This window comes from Gadus chalcogrammus, chromosome 23, assembly GCF_026213295.1.
Source record: "Gadus chalcogrammus isolate NIFS_2021 chromosome 23, NIFS_Gcha_1.0, whole genome shotgun sequence".
NCBI classification, from domain to species: domain Eukaryota; kingdom Metazoa; phylum Chordata; class Actinopteri; order Gadiformes; family Gadidae; genus Gadus; species Gadus chalcogrammus.
In genome coordinates this window covers 7074689-7087557 of record NC_079434.1, presented here as the reverse complement: position 1 = coordinate 7087557, position 12869 = coordinate 7074689, and the positions used below count along the sequence as shown (strand labels likewise).

The 12869-nt window shown below is 32.9% G+C and overlaps 1 non-coding gene across 1 annotated transcript; it reads left to right on the top strand.

Moving 5' to 3' along the window:
• Positions 1-1568: 1568 nt before the first annotated feature.
• On the top strand, positions 1569-1687 carry LOC130377770 (5S ribosomal RNA). The gene has a single exon (XR_008894354.1). It is a non-coding gene; the product is annotated as a 5S ribosomal RNA (ribosomal RNA).
• The last annotated feature ends 11182 nt before the right edge of the window (positions 1688-12869 follow it).

The following is a 12869-nucleotide window of genomic DNA, read 5'->3' as shown; positions in this document are numbered from 1 at the left end:
GGTGGCACTCTTCCCTCTGGTCCCTTCACTCATTAATCCCGATGCCCCAGTGCAGTGATGGGGACACTGTGCTGTGGAAGGTGCCGTCCTTCGGAGGAGACGTAAAACCGAGGTCCTGACTCACTGTGGTCATAAAAGATCCCAGGACACTTATCGCAAAGAGTAGGGGTTTCCCCGGTGTCCTGGCCCAACCAGGCTCATTCAATCTGGCCCCCTAATAATCCTCCCGTACAATTGGCTGACTCATCAATTCCCTCACTTTCCACCTCAAGCTGGTGTGTGGTGAGCGTTCTGGCGCAGATTGGCTGCCGTGCATCACCCAAGTGGGTGCTACACACTGGTGGTGGTGAGTTAGGTCCCCCCCTTCTGTAAGCGTCTTTGGGTCATTGAAAAGCGCTATATAAATTTAATGAATTATTATTATTATTAATTATTATTGGTTGCCATGAATAAACCAATAAACTGTCGTTTTTTATTGGTCGTCATGAAAAAAAACATAAGGGGTAACACTGTTGCTTTTTATTGGTCGTCATGAAAAAAAACATAAGGGGTAACGCTGTCATTATTTATTGGTCGTCATGAAAAAAAACACAAGGGGTAACACTGTTCTTTTTTATTTGTCGTCATGAAAAAAAACATAAGGGGTAACATTGTTGTTTTTCTTTGGTCGTCATGAAAAAAACACAAGGGGTAACACTGTTGTTTTTCTTTGGTCGTAATGAAAAAACCACAAGGGGTAACACTGTTGTTTTTTATTGGTTGCCATGAATAAAAACATAAGGGGTAACACTGTTGTTTTTTATTGGTCGTCATGAAAAAAAACATAAGGGGTAACACTGTTGTTTTTTATTGGTCGTCATGAAAAAAAACATAAGGGGTAACACTGTTGTTTTTTATTGGTCGTCATGAAAAAAAACATAAGGGGTAACACTGTTGATATTTATCAAATAAAACATAGGGGGTAACACTGTTGTTTTTCATTGGTTGCCATTAATAAAAACATAAGGGGTTAAACTGTTGTTTTTTATTGGTTGTCATGAAAAAAAACATAAGGGGTAACACTGTTGTTTTTTTATTGGTCGTCATGAAAAAAAACATAAGGGGTGACACTGTTGATATTTATCAAATAAAACATAGGGGGAAACACTGTTGTTTTTTATTGGTCGTCATGAAAAAAACATAAGAGGTAACACTGTTGTTTTTTATTGGTCGTCATGAAGAGAAACATAAGGGTTAACACTGTTGTTTTTTATTGGTCGTCATGAAAAGAAACATAAGGGGTAACACTGTTGTTTTTTATTGGTCGTCATGAAAAAAAACAAAAGGGGTAACACTGTTGATATTTATCAAATAAAACATAGGGGGTAACACTGTTGTTTTTTATTGGTCGCCATGAATAAAAAAATAAGGGGTAACACTGTTGTTTTTTATTGGTCGTCATGAAAAAAAACATAAGGGGTAACACTGTTGTTTTTTATTGGTCGTCATGAAAAAAAACATAAGGGGTAACACTGTTGATATTTATCAAATAAAACATAGGGGGTAACACTGTTGTTGTTTTTTTTTATACAGACGGCCATACCAACCTGAACACGCCCGATCTCGTCTGATCTCGGAAGCTAAGCAGGGTCGGGCCTGGTTAGTACTTGGATGGGAGACCGCCTGGGAATACCAGGTGCTGTAAGTGGTGTCGGGTGGTGGCCAATAGGTGGCACTCTTCCCTCTGGTCCCTTCACTCATTAATCCCGATGCCCCAGTGCAGTGATGGGGACACTGTGCTGTGGAAGGTGCCGTCCTTCGGAGGAGACGTAAAACCGAGGTCCTGACTCACTGTGGTCATAAAAGATCCCAGGACACTTATCGCAAAGAGTAGGGGTTTCCCCGGTGTCCTGGCCCAACCAGGCTCATTCAATCTGGCCCCCTAATAATCCTCCTGTACAATTGGCTGACTCATCAATTCCCTCACTTTCCACCTCAAGCTGGTGTGTGGTGAGCGTTCTGGCGCAGATTGGCTGCCGTGCATCACCCAAGTGGGTGCTACACACTGGTGGTGGTGAGTTAGGTCCCCCCCTTCTGTAAGCGTCTTTGGGTCATTGAAAAGCGCTATATAAATTTAATGAATTATTATTATTATTAATTATTATTGGTTGCCATGAATAAACCAATAAACTGTCGTTTTTTATTGGTCGTCATGAAAAAAAACATAAGGGGTAACACTGTTGCTTTTTATTGGTCGTCATGAAAAAAAACATAAGGGGTAACGCTGTCATTATTTATTGGTCGTCATGAAAAAAAACACAAGGGGTAACACTGTTCTTTTTTATTTGTCGTCATGAAAAAAAAACATAAGGGGTAACATTGTTGTTTTTCTTTGGTCGTCATGAAAAAAACACAAGGGGTAACACTGTTGTTTTTCTTTGGTCGTAATGAAAAAACCACAAGGGGTAACACTGTTGTTTTTTATTGGTTGCCATGAATAAAAACATAAGGGGTAACACTGTTGTTTTTTATTGGTCGTCATGAAAAAAAACATAAGGGGTAACACTGTTGTTTTTTATTGGTCGTCATGAAAAAAAACATAAGGGGTAACACTGTTGATATTTATCAAAAAAAACAAAGGGGGTAACACTGATGTTTTTTATTGGTTGCCATGAATAAAAACATAAGGGGTAACACTGTTGTTTTTTATTGGTCGTCATGAAAAAAAACATAAGGGGTAACACTGTTGTTTTTTATTGGTCGTCGTGAAAAAAAACATAAGGGGTAACACTGTTGTTTTTTATTGGTCGTCCTGAAAAAAAACATAAGGGGTAACACTGTTGATATTTATCAAATAAAACATAGGGGGTAACACTGTTGTTTTTTATTGGTCGTCATGAAAAAAAACATAAGGGGTAACACTGTTGTTTTTTATTGGTCGTCATGAAAAAAAACATAAGGGGTAACACTGTTGATATTTATCAAATTAAACATAGGGGTTATTTTCAAGATTAGTATTTTTCAATCAAAACTTTAAAAGGACAATTTCAGTTGACTAATACTATCAAAATGCAGCATTGGTCTTATCTTTTTCATCATACTCATTGTTGTTATTTATTAGTTGCCATTAATAAAAACATAACACTCACTGTTGTTTAAGGGGTAACACTGTTGATATTTATCAAATTAAACATAGGGGTTATTTTCAAGATTAGTATTTTTCAATCAAAACTTTAAAAGGACAATTTCAGTTGACTAATACTATCAAATTCAGCATTGGTCTTATCTTTTTCATCATACTCATTGTTGTTATTTATTGGTTGCCATTAATAAAAACATAATACTCACTGTTGTTTTTTATTGGTTGCCATTAATAAAAACATAAGGGGTTAAACTGTTGTTTTTTATTGGTTGTCATGAAAAAAAAACATAAGGGGTAACACTGTTGATATTTATCAAATAAATCATAGGGGGTAACACTGTTGTTTGTTATTGGTCGTCATGAAAAAAAACATAAGGGGTAACACTGTTGTTTTTTATTGGTCGTCATGAAAAAAAACATAAGGGGTAACACTGTTGATATTTATCAAATAAAACATAGGGGTAACACTGTTGTTTTTTATTGGTCGTCATGAAAAAAAACATAAGGGGTAACACTGTTGATATTTATCAAATAAAACATAGGGGGTAACACTGTTGTTTTTTATTGGTCGCCATGAATAAAAACATAAGGGGTAACACTGTTGTTTTTTATTGGTCGTCATGAAAAAAAACATAAGGGGTAACACTGTTGTTTTTTATTGGTCGTCATGAAAAAAAACATAAAGGGTAACACTGTTGTTTTTTATTGGTCGTCATAAAAAAAATCATAAGGGGTAACACTGTTGATATTTATCAAATAAAACATAGGGGCTAACACTGTTGTTTTTTATTGGTCGTCATGAAAAAAAACATAAGGGGTAACACTGTTGTTTTTTATTGATCGTCATGAAAAAAAACATAAGGGGTAACACTGTTGATATTTATCAAATAAAACATAGGGGGTAACACTGTTGTTTTTTATTGGTTGCCATTAATAAAAACATAAGGGGTAACACTGTTGTTTTTTATTGGTCGTCATGAAAAAAAAACATAAGGGGTAACACTGTTGATATTTATCAAATAAAACATTGGGGGTAACACTGTTGTTTTTTATTGGTCGCCATGAATAAAAAAATATGGGGTAACACTGTTGTTTTTTATTGGTCGTCATGAAAAAAAACATAAGGGGTAACACTGTTGTTTTTTATTGGTCGTCATGAAAAGAAACATAAGGGCTCACTGTTGTTTTTTATTGGTTGTCATGAAAAAAACATAAGGGGTAACACTGTTTTTTATTGGTCGTCATGAAAAAAAACATAAGGGGTAACACTGTTGATATTTATCAAATAAAACATAGGGGGTAACAATGTTGTTTTTTATTGGTCGTCATGAAAAAAAACATAAGGGGTAACACTGTTGTTTTTTATTGTTCGTCATGAAAAAAAACATAAGTGGTAACACTGTTGTTTTTTATTGGTCGTCATGAAAAAAAACATAAGGGGTAACACTGTTGATATTTATCAAATTAAACATAGGGGGTAACACTGTTGTTTTTTATTGGTCGTCATGAAAAAGAACATAAGGGGTAACACTGTTGTTTTTTATTGGTCGTCATGAAAAAATCATAAGGGGTAACACTGTTGATATTTATCAAATAAAACATAGGGGATAACACTGTTGTTTTTTATTGGTCGTCATGAAAAAAAACATAAGGTGTAACACTGTTGTTTTTTATTGGTCGTCATGAAAAATAACATAAGGGGTAACACTGTTGTTTTTTATTGGTCGTCATGAAAAAAAACATAAGGGGTGACACTGTTGATATTTATCAAATAAAACATAAGGGGTAACACTGTTGTTTTTTATTGGTCGTCATGAAAAAAATCATAAGGGGTAACACTGTTGATATTTATCAAATTAAACATAGGGGGTAACACTGTTGTTTTTTACTGGTCGTCATGAAAAAAAACATAAGGGGTAACACTGTTGTTTTTTATTGGTCGTCATGAAAAAAACCATAAGGGGTAACACTGTTGTTTTTTATTGGTCGTCATGAAAAAAAACATAAGAGGTAACACTGTTGTTTTTTATTGGTCGTCCTGAAAAAAAACATAAGGGGTAACACTGTTGTTTTTATTGGTCGTCATGAAAAAAAACATAAGGGGTAACACTGTTGTTTTTTTTTGGTCGTCATGAAAGAAAACACAAGAGGTAACTGTTGTTTTTTATTGGTCGTCATGAAAAAAAACAAAAGGGGTAACACTATTGTTTTTTACTGGTCGTCATGAAAAAAAACATAAGGGGTAACACTGTTGTTTTTTATTGGTTGCCATGAATAAAAACATAAGGGGTAACACTGTTGATATTTATCAAATAAAACATAGGGGGTAACACTGTTGTTTTTTATTGGTCGTCATGAAAAAAAACATAAGGGGTAACACTGTTGTTTTTTATTGGTCGTCATGAAAAAAAACATAAGGGGTAACACTGTTGTTTTTTATTGGTCGTCATGAAAAAAAACATAAGTGGTAACACTGTTGTTTTTTATTGGTCGTCATGAAAAAAAACATAAGGGGTAACACTGTTGATATTTATCAAATAAAACATAGGGGGTAACACTGTTGTTTTTTATTGGTCGTCATGAAAAAGAACATAAGGGGTAACACTGTTGTTTTTTTTTGGTCGTCATGAAAGAAAACACAAGAGGTAACTGTTGTTTTTTATTGGTCGTCATGAAAAAAAACAAAAGGGGTAACACTATTGTTTTTTACTGGTCGTCATGAAAAAAAACATAAGGGGTAACACTGTTGATATTTATCAAATAAAACATAGGGGGTAACACTGTTGTTTTTTATTGGTTGTCATGAAAAAAAACATAAGGGGTAACACTGTTGTTTTTTTTTGGTCGTCATGAAAGAAAACACAAGAGGTAACTGTTGTTTTTATTGGTCGTCATGAAAAAAAACAAAAGGGGTAACACTATTGTTTTTTACTGGTCGTCATGAAAAAAAACATAAGGGGTAACACTGTTGTTTTTTATTGGTTGCCATAAATAAAAACATAAGGAGTAACACTGTTGTTTTTTATTGGTCGTCATGAAAAAAAACATAAGGGGTAACACTGTTGTTTTTTATTGGTCGTCATGAAAAAAAACATAAGAGGTAATACTGTTGTTTTTTATTGGTCGTCCTGAAAAAAAACATAAGGGGTAACACTGTTCTTTTTTATTGGTCGCCATGAATAAAAACATAAGGGGTAACACTGTTGATATTTATCAAATAAAACATAGGGGGTAACACTGTTGTTTTTTATTGGTCGTCATGAAAAAAAACATAAGGGGTAACACTGTTGTTTTTTATTGGTCGTCATGAAAAAAAACATAAGGGGTAACACTGTTGTTTTTTATTGGTCGTCATGAAAAAAAAACATAAGTGGTAACACTGTTGTTTTTTATTGGTCGTCATGAAAAAAAACATAAGGGGTAACACTGTTGATATTTATCAAATAAAACATAGGGGGTAACACTGTTGTTTTTTATTGGTCGTCATGAAAAAGAACATAAGGGGTAACACTGTTGTTTTTTATTGGTTGTCATGAAAAAAAAACATAAGGGGTAACACTGTTGTTTTTTTATTGGTCGTCATGAAAAAAAACATAAGGGGTAACACTGTTGATATTTATCAAATAAAACATAGGGGGTAACACTGTTGTTTTTTATTGGTCGTCATGAAAAAAAACATAAGGGGTAACACTGTTGTTTTTTATTGGTCGTCATGAAAAAAAACATAAGGGGTAACACTGTTGTTTTTTATTGGTCGTCATGAAAAAAAACATAAGGGGTAACACTGTTGATATTTATCAAATAAAACATAGGGGGTAACACTGTTGTTTTTTATTGGTCGTCATGAAAAAAAACATAAGGGGTAACACTGTTGTTTTTTATTGGTCGTCATGAAAAAAAACATAAGGGGTAACACTGTTGTTTTTTATTGGTCGTCATGAAAAAAAACATAAGGGGTAACATTGTTGTTTTTCTTTGGTCGTCATGAAAAAAACACAAGGGGTAACACTGTTGTTTTTCTTTGGTCGTAATGAAAAAACCACAAGGGGTAACACTGTTTTTTTTTATTGGTCGTCATGAAAAAAACACAAGGGGTAACACTGTTGTTTTTCTTTGGTCGTAATGAAAAAACCACAAGGGGTAACACTGTTGTTTTTTATTGGTTGCCATGAATAAAACATAAGGGGTAACACTGTTGTTTTTTATTGGTCGTCGTGAAAAAAAACATAAGGGGTAACACTGTTGTTTTTTATTGGTCGTCCTGAAAAAAAACATAAGGGGTAACACTGTTGATATTTATCAAATAAAACATAGGGGGTAACACTGTTGTTTTTTATTGGTCGTCATGAAAAAAAACATAAGGGGTAACACTGTTGTTTTTTATTGGTCGTCATGAAAAAAAACATAAGTGGTAACACTGTTGTTTTTTATTGGTCGTCATGAAAAAAAACATAAGGGGTAACACTGTTGTTTTTTATTGGTCGTCATGAAAAAAAACATAAGGGGTAACACTGTTGATATTTATCAAATTAAACATAGGGGTTATTTTCAAGATTAGTATTTTTCAATCAAAACTTTAAAAGGACAATTTCAGTTGACTAATACTATCAAAATGCAGCATTGGTCTTATCTTTTTCATCATACTCATTGTTGTTATTTATTAGTTGCCATTAATAAAAACATAACACTCACTGTTGTTTAAGGGGTAACACTGTTGATATTTATCAAATTAAACATAGGGGTTATTTTCAAGATTAGTATTTTTCAATCAAAACTTTAAAAGGACAATTTCAGTTGACTAATACTATCAAATTCAGCATTGGTCTTATCTTTTTCATCATACTCATTGTTGTTATTTATTGGTTGCCATTAATAAAAACATAATACTCACTGTTGTTTTTTATTGGTTGCCATTAATAAAAACATAAGGGGTTAAACTGTTGTTTTTTATTGGTTGTCATGAAAAAAAACATAAGGGGTAACACTGTTGATATTTATCAAATAAATCATAGGGGGTAACACTGTTGTTTGTTATTGGTCGTCATGAAAAAAAACATAAGGGGTAACACTGTTGTTTTTTATTGGTCGTCATGAAAAAAAACATAAGGGGTAACACTGTTGATATTTATCAAATAAAACATAGGGGGTAACACTGTTGTTTTTTATTGGTCGTCATGAAAAAAAACATAAGGGGAAACACTGTTGATATTTATCAAATAAAACATAGGGGGTAACACTGTTGTTTTTTATTGGTCGCCATGAATAAAAACATAAGGGGTAACACTGTTGTTTTTTATTGGTCGTCATGAAAAAAAACATAAGGGGTAACACTGTTGTTTTTTATTGGTCGTCATGAAAAAAAACATAAAGGGTAACACTGTTGTTTTTTATTGGTCGTCATAAAAAAAATCATAAGGGGTAACACTGTTGATATTTATCAAATAAAACATAGGGGCTAACACTGTTGTTTTTTATTGGTCGTCATGAAAAAAAACATAAGGGGTAACACTGTTGTTTTTTATTGATCGTCATGAAAAAAAACATAAGGGGTAACACTGTTGATATTTATCAAATAAAACATAGGGGGTAACACTGTTGTTTTTTATTGGTTGCCATTAATAAAAACATAAGGGGTAACACTGTTGTTTTTTATTGGTCGTCATGAAAAAAAACATAAGGGTAACACTGTTGATATTTATCAAATAAAACATTGGGGGTAACACTGTTGTTTTTTATTGGTCGCCATGAATAAAAAAATATGGGGTAACACTGTTGTTTTTTATTGGTCGTCATGAAAAAAAACATAAGGGGTAACACTGTTGTTTTTTATTGGTCGTCATGAAAAGAAACATAAGGGCTCACTGTTGTTTTTTATTGGTTGTCATGAAAAAAAACATAAGGGGTAACACTGTTTTTTATTGGTCGTCATGAAAAAAACATAAGGGGTAACACTGTTGATATTTATCAAATAAAACATAGGGGGTAACAATGTTGTTTTTTATTGGTCGTCATGAAAAAAAACATAAGGGGTAACACTGTTGTTTTTTATTGTTCGTCATGAAAAAAAACATAAGTGGTAACACTGTTGTTTTTTATTGGTCGTCATGAAAAAAAACATAAGGGGTAACACTGTTGATATTTATCAAATTAAACATAGGGGGTAACACTGTTGTTTTTTATTGGTCGTCATGAAAAAGAACATAAGGGGTAACACTGTTGTTTTTTATTGGTCGTCATGAAAAAAATCATAAGGGGTAACACTGTTGATATTTATCAAATAAAACATAGGGGATAACACTGTTGTTTTTTATTGGTCGTCATGAAAAAAAACATAAGGTGTAACACTGTTGTTTTTTATTGGTCGTCATGAAAAATAACATAAGGGGTAACACTGTTGTTTTTTATTGGTCGTCATGAAAAAAAACATAAGGGGTGACACTGTTGATATTTATCAAATAAAACATAAGGGGTAACACTGTTGTTTTTTATTGGTCGTCATGAAAAAAATCATAAGGGGTAACACTGTTGATATTTATCAAATAAAACATAGGGGGTAACACTGTTGTTTTTTACTGGTCGTCATGAAAAAAAAACATAAGGGGTAACACTGTTGTTTTTATTGGTCGTCATGAAAAAAACCATAAGGGGTAACACTGTTGTTTTTTATTGGTCGTCATGAAAAAAAACATATGAGGTAACACTGTTGTTTTTTATTGGTCGTCCTGAAAAAAAACATAAGGGGTAACACTGTTGTTTTTTATTGGTCGTCATGAAAAAAAACATAAGGGGTAACACTGTTGTTTTTTTTTGGTCGTCATGAAAGAAAACACAAGAGGTAACTGTTGTTTTTTATTGGTCGTCATGAAAAAAAACAAAAGGGGTAACACTATTGTTTTTTACTGGTCGTCATGAAAAAAAACATGAGGGGTAACACTGTTGTTTTTTATTGGTTGCCATAAATAAAAACATAAGGAGTAACACTGTTGTTTTTTATTGGTCGTCATGAAAAAAAACATAAGGGGTAACACTGTTGTTTTTTATTGGTCGTCATGAAAAAAAACATAAGAGGTAATACTGTTGTTTTTTATTGGTCGTCCTGAAAAAAAACATAAGGGGTAACACTGTTCTTTTTTATTGGTCGCCATGAATAAAAACATAAGGGGTAACACTGTTGATATTTATCAAATAAAACATAGGGGGTAACACTGTTGTTTTTTATTGGTCGTCATGAAAAAAAACATAAGGGGTAACACTGTTGTTTTTTATTGGTCGTCATGAAAAAAAACATAAGGGGTAACACTGTTGTTTTTTATTGGTCGTCATGAAAAAAAACATAAGTGGTAACACTGTTGTTTTTTATTGGTCGTCATGAAAAAAAACATAAGGGGTAACACTGTTGATATTTATCAAATAAAACATAGGGGGTAACACTGTTGTTTTTTATTGGTCGTCATGAAAAAGAACATAAGGGGTAACACTGTTGTTTTTTATTGGTCGTCATGAAAAAAAACATAAGGGGTAACACTGTTGTTTTTTATTGGTCGTCATGAATAAAAACATAAGGGGTAACACTGTTGTTTTTTATTGGTTGTCATGAAAAAAAACATAAGGGGTAACACTGTTGTTTTTTTATTGGTCGTCATGAAAAAAAACATAAGGGGTAACACTGTTGATATTTATCAAATAAAACATAGGGGGTAACACTGTTGTTTTTTATTGGTCGTCATGAAAAAAAACATAAGGGGTAACACTGTTGTTTTTTATTGGTCGTCATGAAAAAAAACATAAGGGGTAACACTGTTGTTTTTTATTGGTCGTCATGAAAAAAAACATAAGTGGTAACATTGTTGTTTTTCTTTGGTCGTCATGAAAAAAACACAAGGGGTAACACTGTTGTTTTTCTTTGGTCGTAATGAAAAAACCACAAGGGGTAACACTGTTGTTTTTTATTGGTCGTCATGAAAAAAACACAAGGGGTAACACTGTTGTTTTTCTTTGGTCGTAATGAAAAAACCACAAGGGGTAACACTGTTGTTTTTTATTGGTTGCCATGAATAAAAACATAAGGGGTAACACTGTTGTTTTTTATTGGTCGTCGTGAAAAAAAACATAAGGGGTAACACTGTTGTTTTTTATTGGTCGTCCTGAAAAAAAACATAAGGGGTAACACTGTTGATATTTATCAAATAAAACATAGGGGGTAACACTGTTGTTTTTTATTGGTCGTCATGAAAAAAAACATAAGGGGTAACACTGTTGTTTTTTATTGGTCGTCATGAAAAAAAACATAAGGGGTAACGCTGTCATTATTTATTGGTCGTCATGAAAAAAAACACAAGGGGTAACACTGTTCTTTTTTATTTGTCGTCATGAAAAAAAACATAAGGGGTAACATTGTTGTTTTTCTTTGGTCGTCATGAAAAAAACACAAGGGGTAACACTGTTGTTTTTCTTTGGTCGTAATGAAAAAACCACAAGGGGTAACACTGTTGTTTTTTATTGGTTGCCATGAATAAAAACATAAGGGGTAACACTGTTGTTTTTTATTGGTTGTCATGAAAAAAAACATAAGGGGTAACACTGTTGTTTTTTATTGGTCGTCATGAAAAAAAACATAAGGGGTAACACTGTTGATATTTATCAAAAAAAACAAAGGGGGTAACACTGATGTTTTTTATTGGTTGCCATGAATAAAAACATAAGGGGTAACACTGTTGTTTTTATTGGTCGTCATGAAAAAAAACATAAGGGGTAACACTGTTGTTTTTTATTGGTCGTCATGAAAAAAAAACATAAGGGGTAACACTGTTGTTTTTTATTGGTCGTCCTGAAAAAAAACATAAGGGGTAACACTGTTGATATTTATCAAATAAAACATAGGGGGTAACACTGTTGTTTTTTATTGGTCGTCATGAAAAAAAACATAAGGGGTAACACTGTTGTTTTTTATTGGTCGTCATGAAAAAAAACATAAGGGGTAACACTGTTGTTTTTTATTGGTCGTCATGAAAAAAAACATAAGTGGTAACACTGTTGTTTTTTATTGGTCGTCATGAAAAAAAACATAAGGGGTAACACTATTGATATTTATCAAATAAAACATAGGGGGTAACACTGTTGTTTTTTATTGGTCGTCATGAAAAAGAACATAAGGGGTAACACTGTTGTTTTTTATTGGTCGTCATGAAAAAAAACATAAGGGGTAACACTGTTGTTTTTTATTGGTCGTCATGAAAAAAAACATAAGGGGTAACACTGTTGTTTTTTATTGGTCGTCATGAAAAAAAACATAAGGGGTAACACTGTTGTTTTTTATTGGTCGTCATGAATAAAAACATAAGGGGTAACACTGTTGTTTTTTATTGGTTGTCATGAAAAAAAACATAAGGGGTAACACTGTCGTTTTTTTATTGGTCGTCATGAAAAAAAACATAAGGGGTAACACTGTTGATATTTATCAAATAAAACATAGGGGGTAACACTGTTGTTTTTTATTGGTCGTCATGAAAAAAAACATAAGGGGTAACACTGTTGTTTTTTATTGGTCGTCATGAAAAAAAACATAAGGGGTAACACTGTTGTTTTTTATTGGTCGTCATGAAAAAAAACATAAGGGGTAACACTGTTGTTTTTTATTGGTCGTCATGAAAAAAAAACATAAGGGGTGACACTGTTGATATTTATCAAATAAAACATAGGGGGTAACACTGTTGTTTTTTATTGGTCGTCATGAAAAAAACATAAGAGG